A 7,739-nucleotide genomic window follows, 5' to 3' on the forward strand; every position below is an offset into this window, starting at 1 on the left:
CTAGCCAAAGAAAAACACAAAAATACACTACAAGAAAGTTTCAGGAATTTACATTTTACATATCTTTTACATGGATTTTGGCCTCATAGTTTTTGTGTTGGGTATGGCAGATGAGTGTATATTCTATAATTGAAGGGTTGGTGGAAACCTAATCATAAACAATTTGACAACTACCTGATGGATGTAAAGAAATTTTAACAACTGCCAACTCTGATTTTAAACTAAAATATTGGTCAAAGTCAGGCTTGGCAAAAGAGATCACTTTATCCAAGCGAAGTGTATGAGTGGTTGACAAGACCGGAACTTAACATTTGCTGTATACACATCTCTGATTCTATATAAGGATGTAGCCTAAAATCTCATGGAGCAAAGAGATCCATATTGCCTATACCAGAGTAGCATGTAGGCTGGAGGATTTCATGATTTTGAAGATGTTTGTAGTTCTCAAAAGTGACAAAAAAACACTACTAAGATTTTTTTTTTTAGTGAAAAAAGGTTACTGATGTGAGTTGGTACTGCTTTTGCTCACTGTTTGGGTTGTTATTTACACATTACTTGTTACTTTTCTTTAAAAACAAACAAACAAAACCATATAAGAAAAAGTAATGGATTATGTTACTTAATCATTCGCTAGTAAAAGTAATTTGCACTGCTTGTTGCACTTCTTTCTGACCTGAAATGAGCTGTGGCATAACGACCAGTTAACAATATAAAACCGAGGCTACAGTCTCACACAGATACACAACCTAACCTAGTGAGGACACACTCTCCATTTTAATGCTTAGTTTTTAAAATATGAACATTTTTTCTATCCACTTATTGTGCAGGTAATTTAAAGACTGCAATGTACGTAGTGAAATAACTGTAATTGTAATGTGATTCCTGAATTTAGGACTGTATTACATTGTGGCAACACAGAAAAAATAATGCGGTTACTGTAATGTGTTACACTCAGCAGTGCTTCCATTGCACATAACTCAGCTAAAATGTACAATATAGCAACAATAATGCAATTAAAGCCAAACTGCACTGGTGCCATTTCACGTTGCTATTACCTTTCCTGCTTAGGTGAATGTAACAAGGCGGCCATTGGCAGTTGCATTTACAGTGAGGACGACTGAGACATAGTATGGTGGAAGCAAGAGGCATTTACTTGCCCACATATCTCTATAGCCATGACAATCACTGGCATGTCAAGCCTTCTAAGAGCACTAACAAACACTGTCCTGTCTAATTACAAATGGCAGCCTTAAATACACTCAGCTGTTTAGGACTAAACCATTATTTTACTGTCAGGTGAGTTTTCCAAATTCTGACATTTCACCAACATTTTACAACACACCCTTTTAATATATAAATATATACATACATTTTACCATTCTCATATGATTTCTTATTTTATTTTAACATTACACCTTAACAACTATTATGAAAACACGAAAAACCCATGCAGAGAGATTCCCCACACTCCCTTAACCCATGGCCTCTCCCGGAACCTTTAAATGGTGTCCAACCCCTTGGGGAAACATTTGCCCAAACACCCTGGACCCTACAGAAAAGACAGGTGAGTAATCACATCTCAACAGCAACTTCTTTGCATCAACCTTTACCTCTAGACTTTGTTTTCCTTAATAGTAGAACTTATTTACTCCCAGTAACAATTCTGTCCTCCTCACAGACAATGAGACAGACTTCTCAATGAGGTGCAGCTGTGCAGAACCTGGAACAAAGGCTACCTGCTAGTTATTAAAATACTTAATAAATATTTAATAAATAATGTGCAATGCTTAAAGTGCGATGTAAAATAAAGTGCTAGTTAAAATGCTTTCACTAAAGTGCAAAGGTGTTCCTAAAGTGCTGTACAAGTTACAATATGATACTAGTAAGGAAGTTGTCTTCCTTACAGCGAACAACAAAATGTACTCTGCTGGTTCACTACTGGATAAGTACATATGTTGTGACTTTATTGAACTTTATTTGATTTGATTTGATGACAGCATATTTTGGTTATTGTGGGTGATTTTGTTGCTAGCCATATGTTTATTGAACTGTTGGTTATAGATTTGGGCTTCTGCTAAGAAAGAGCATTTACTGTATGTTTTCATTGGGGGACTGCATTTCCCGTGATCCTTTGCGGCAGAAGGGGGAAGGTACTCAATGTTAGCTAGAAAAAGAAAAAGGTTTTCGGGAAGCCATTATGTTTTGTCTGTTGTATACCTCCTTTTTTTGAAGTCTAAGATAAAGACTAACATTTCTACATCTGATGTCAGGTCCATTTTTGACTAAATAGATTTGCCACAATAACATATATGCACAGACAGAAATTTAAATGTAGTTATGTAAAATTACAGACAGTAAGAAGTGTAAAGACATGCACTCTTGTGTCCAAACAAATGCATACTGTACGTGCACAGATGTTGCTAAATATACAAGGATATTTGTTATATCAATTATAAACCAACACACATGGCTTGGTAACTCAAGCTCACACACACACAGAATGCACAGCTGGTAACAGAAACAGAACTGACAAATTATTTTCATGAAGCATGACACATCCATTTGACATCCCACCATAAAAGAAAGTGCTTAAGCATTTTGGCTGGCCAACACCAAGAGCTGCAAATACATTTTCTATGGAGCTCTCTGGAGCATCCCCACACCCTACAGTTTCTGTCCTCATTTCAAAGAAAACATGGAGAGATTGAGGGGGAGAGACAGAAGCAGAGACTGGGGGTGGAGCAGCTGACTTTTATTACAGTTGTCTTTTTTTTGCATACCAACAAGCTAAAATAGCTACAGGTCTAGAATTTCTTTTTAAATAATCTTCTCATGTCTTCAAAAACACATCTTAATCTTTCTGTATTGCAACAGTGAATAATTTTCGTTTGGCCCTATTGTATTTAGAGTTAAGTCAAGCTTGTGACAATTACACTTTTTTTTATACACCACCACAATTTATTTCTAATCAAGCAATAAAGATGTAACTAAAGTGCAGACTTTCAGCTCTGATTCAAAAGGTGTAATCTTAGGAATGACAGCCTTTTTTACAGCATACAGTTTCCCATTTTCAGAGGCTCAAAAGTGATCGAACAATTCATTAATGAGCAGAATGAAGCAAGATGCAGATATGAGCCGTTTACTACAAAGCAAGTTCAACATACCCAGGGTATCTTTCTGAGGTTCCTGCACAAAAATGACATGCACAAAATGAATAGAGTATTTCTCTGCAAGTACAACTCTATATAAACAATCTTGGTATCAAAATAAAGCTAACAGTTGTCAGATTTCATCAAAGGTGTAAATATTATACCAGATGTCACTGTGTCAAAGTTACTGAGGCTGGAACTTAGAATATAGATTATTTCCCCACCTAATTTATTTTTGATTTGATTGCATATAACCACTTTGAAAATATGCTTCGGAAGACAAGTCCAGAAATCCAGTAATCAACATATGAACATTAATCTGGGCAAAAATTTGTGCTTCCGAACTGAAACAGTGAAAAGTTACAGCACTTTTAATGAATAGATAGCCAGGTGTTTTGCCATTTGGCCCATTTTGGCAGCACCTGTCAGTTGAAATTTCTTAGGTATTGAACAGCAGAAATTATGTAACGTTATTTACATGCCTAAAAATGCTTGTTTCTTAAATATTTCTTGAAGAATTATCAACAAACTCATGTACATTGGGCATTTTTTCCTCGTGCATAATCAAGCTTTGGAGATGTCCATTTTACCTTTAAACTGAGGGGCTGTAACTTTGGCTTCTATTGGCAATTTGCATGATTGATCTTGTTAATCATTTGAGCCAATAGAATCACGGTAACGTTGCCGTGTTTACATCACTTCCACGAATCACAACTTGCAAGCCGAAAAATAGACGTGACGCTAAATTTACGACACTCGCCCTCGTCCAATCAAATGTCAGTGACTAGGCAGAAAATGGTGATTTTTAACAGGAAACGGCTCTGAGGCATTGTGGGAGATCGAGTTGTGAGATCTCAGCTTTTAGAAAATGTATTGTTTGCTTGGTTAGCCGCAGTTCCGTGGTAACAAGGCTCCGTTGTGTTTGTGTACCGTTTACTTCCCCTGGCGGACTGACCTGTGTTGCCTTGCGGAGGCAAAAACTCACAGCTGGACTCATTTCTCTTCTCACCATAGAAGTAAGCTCCAACTCAATCAGTCAACTGCCTTTTATTATCCTGTGTTGTTTTTCTCCAAACCTTTTAAATCTTTTTCCAGTATTCTGAGTTTGCTCCTTGGTTCCAGAAATTGAAAAATTCTGAAAGAACAATTCGGTCAGCTTCTGGGCCCAGCAGACTCAGCAGCTATTTGAGCAGCCATTTCACATCAGTGAGGAGTAAAACTGAAAAACTTTAGACACTCCTACTCTTCCCACAGAGCTCTTCCATCATTCCACTGAAAAAAATCTCCAAATAACAGGCAACGAGCAAGGAAGATACAAGCCTGACTACACCTAGCCAGTATCCCTCTGACCTCACACACTAGTTCAGGCTTTTCCTTCAACAGAGAGGTGACATGTTGTGTTCCCATAGCCAGCCTCAGGCTACATCCACACGTACAAGGATATTTCTGAAAACACAGCTTTTCTATGTGTTTGGGCCTTTCATCCACACTTAAACGGCGTTTTGGATCACTGAAAAAACTCAGTTTTTGCGTTTACATGTGGACGAGGAAAACGGAGATTTAGTCACGCAATGTCAAAGGTGTGCGCTTTTTTTTGACGTCACGCTGTGCGCCAAATTATTGTTTAAATGAGATGAATTTCTACAATGGCAGATATAGACAAAATACTGTTGCTGTTAATCTTACTGTCTGTAGTTCTTACACGCCTACATATACACACGCAGTTACTATCCCTCCATTTAGAAAGACAGAGGCATCAGAGTGAACTTCTGAGGTGGCTTCTACATTCAATACAGACACTCTCACAACCCAAATCCCAACACTAATGTCGTCATCGGTTTTGAATAAATTTTATTTTTTTAAATTGAATTTATATATGCTGTATGCATTTTGTCCATTCCTAAGTAGTGAGTCTACCGCAACCATATTTCACAGCGCTATGACTTAGAGATGGACCGATCCGATATTACGTATCGGTATTGGTCAGATAGGCTACTGACCTAAATTACTGGATTGGATATCGGAGAGAAATAAAAAATGTAATCTGATCCATTAAATATCACGAAAGCACCTCACAAAACTTGCGACGTGGCGTAACTCAGCTCATAACCTTAGCACGTCGGAGCAGTACGTGTCACGTGATAGAGCGGCTACGTGTATTTGGAGCCTCGCTACCAAACCGGTATTTCATCTCCGAGAAAGCTATCCTAGAGAAGTAAAGCAAGTGTGTAAGTTCATCTCTGAATGTTTGTAAAGCGTACCCACGTTAAGCTTAACAACCGATATATGGAGCGACTGCCTCTTCTCTCTCTCTCCCTATCCTGCTGCTACTTCAATCATTAAACTGCTTAATGATCAGCTGATCGGCTTTTCTGTCGCGACTCCCGTCTCTCTTCTTTGTTTTTGGCCCACTTTGCACCAGAAAGAGGAAACCAGTGGCTAAACAACAGCAGCACGTTTAAGCTTGATAAGCTGCTGTTAGAATTTATTTAATATTACTTTCTACACCAGGATCCTTTTCTACGTAGCTGACCGCTGGTAACTGTGCAGGGGCGGGTCAAGCAAAGTTTCCCCAGGGGGGCCGATAGGGCATTAACAGGGAAAAGGGGGGCACAAAGACATACTTTTCTTTCTTATTCTCATTTAAAATGTCTAGCTTTTACTAAATAATTATTTGAATCTTACACCCAAAGTTTTAATCTGATGTAAAATGTATAGAAGTCCATTACTGTATATAGTAACTATTAAGTCTAATATACCCGAGTAAGCTATAGTACTTTTTCCTTTGGGAAAGTACCATCTGTGCAGTCTGCAATTCTGTTGAAGAAAGATGTTGAATCTATTTAATTATTCTTGAAAAATAATTTATTTCTGTGCATTTTTTTTTTCCACACTGCATCAAATTACAGTTGATTACGTCGATTAAGCATCATGAGGTCGAGGGTGGGGGGTGGTTCCCTATTTTTTTTTGCTGGGAGTTTGCAACCCTATTAGTTAGGTTGCTTAATATTTCCACTAAGTACTCTTTAAAATACCAGAATAGGGAGGATGGAGTAGGTTTAAGTTTATTAGATTGATCAGTATTGCTGAACTATGAAATATTTTGGGTGCAGTGTATTTTTTGCATACAGGTATAACAGAATAGCTTTAGTGGTTGTTTTTTTTTAAACTTGAGTATGAACTTATACAAAATGCAGCGAGATATTTAAAAAAACAGTTTTATTGATAAAAAACCCCCCACACTATATTGGATTCATATCGGTATCGGCAGATATCCAAATTTATGATATCAGTATTGGACATAAATAAGTGGTATCGTGCCATCTCTACTATGACTTATGATTATAAGTCACTAAGACCAGTGTTGGGAAGGATACTTTTAAAATGTATTTCACTACAGATTACAGAATACATGCCCCAAAATGTATTGTGTAACGTATTCCGTTATTCAATGAGAGTAACGTATTCTGAATACTTTGGATTACTTAATATATTATCATGCTTTCTACAACTATATGAATGTACTATTGCTGTGTGTTTTATTTCTTTTACTGAAGGTTACTTGCCATAGCAATACCACCTAGATTTTTAAATCTTAATATAAATGAGTAACAGTAGGATAGACATTAGGTAAGGCTGCACTTTTTGCAGCCTTACCTAATGTAGAAAACTATTTCTCATATAGAAAACTATTCCGGGCAAATATAAAACACACACACTCACACACTTACATGCTTCCATCTCCTGTTTCTCGTCGGTGACATCTCTTATTTTTCGACTCTTTTTCTCCCTCCCTGGCGCTCACAGACACATAACTGGTATGGCATTCCATTCTCCCTGCAGCACGGACTACACTGCCCATGAGGCTACATTCTTTATGGCTATGCCTGTAACACTCTGCCTATTGCCTTCATATTAAATCATTTTTGTGAATAATTTTTTAAAATATTTCTTCACGTCATTATGCAAGTAGAGGTGACATGGGCCACAAGATTGAGACACATACAGGAGAGCCTCTTAATGCGTGTTTTGTTTGGGTTTCCACCGGCGTGGACACCAAAAATATAGACTTTATAGCCTTATGAAACACAAAAATACCGCCGTGTAATCCATTCATTTCAACAAAGTAACTGTATTCTGAATACCACCTTTTAAAATGGTAACTGTAACGGAATACAGTTACTCATATTTTGTATTTTAAATACGTAACGGCGGTACATGTATTCCGTTACTCCCCAACACTGACTAAGACTAATGTAAAATTTCAGTTTCTTTCTTTATTGAATAAACTCCAGTGGAACAAAATTCAAAATACGGTCTTTAGTTACTAACATTTGAAATGATGAAGGTACTTGAAAAGTAACAAAATTAGCTGCCTTTCCAGAAAAACAAAAACTTTTCAGGAGTACTTAAACCCCGTTTACTCTTTCCCTCTCAGGCTTCTAGACTTCTGATTGGCCAGCATTTCTACACAGTTAGGATTTGGCATGCTCTTGACAGCGTTTGTTTACATGTGGACAGATATGTTTTTTTCAAAACTGCACATGTGGATGGGATTCTTTTTTTTTTTTAAACAAAAACAGAAAATCT

The sequence above is a fragment of the Oreochromis aureus genome, linkage group 15 (assembly GCF_013358895.1).
Source record: "Oreochromis aureus strain Israel breed Guangdong linkage group 15, ZZ_aureus, whole genome shotgun sequence".
NCBI classification, from domain to species: Eukaryota; Metazoa; Chordata; class Actinopteri; order Cichliformes; family Cichlidae; genus Oreochromis; species Oreochromis aureus.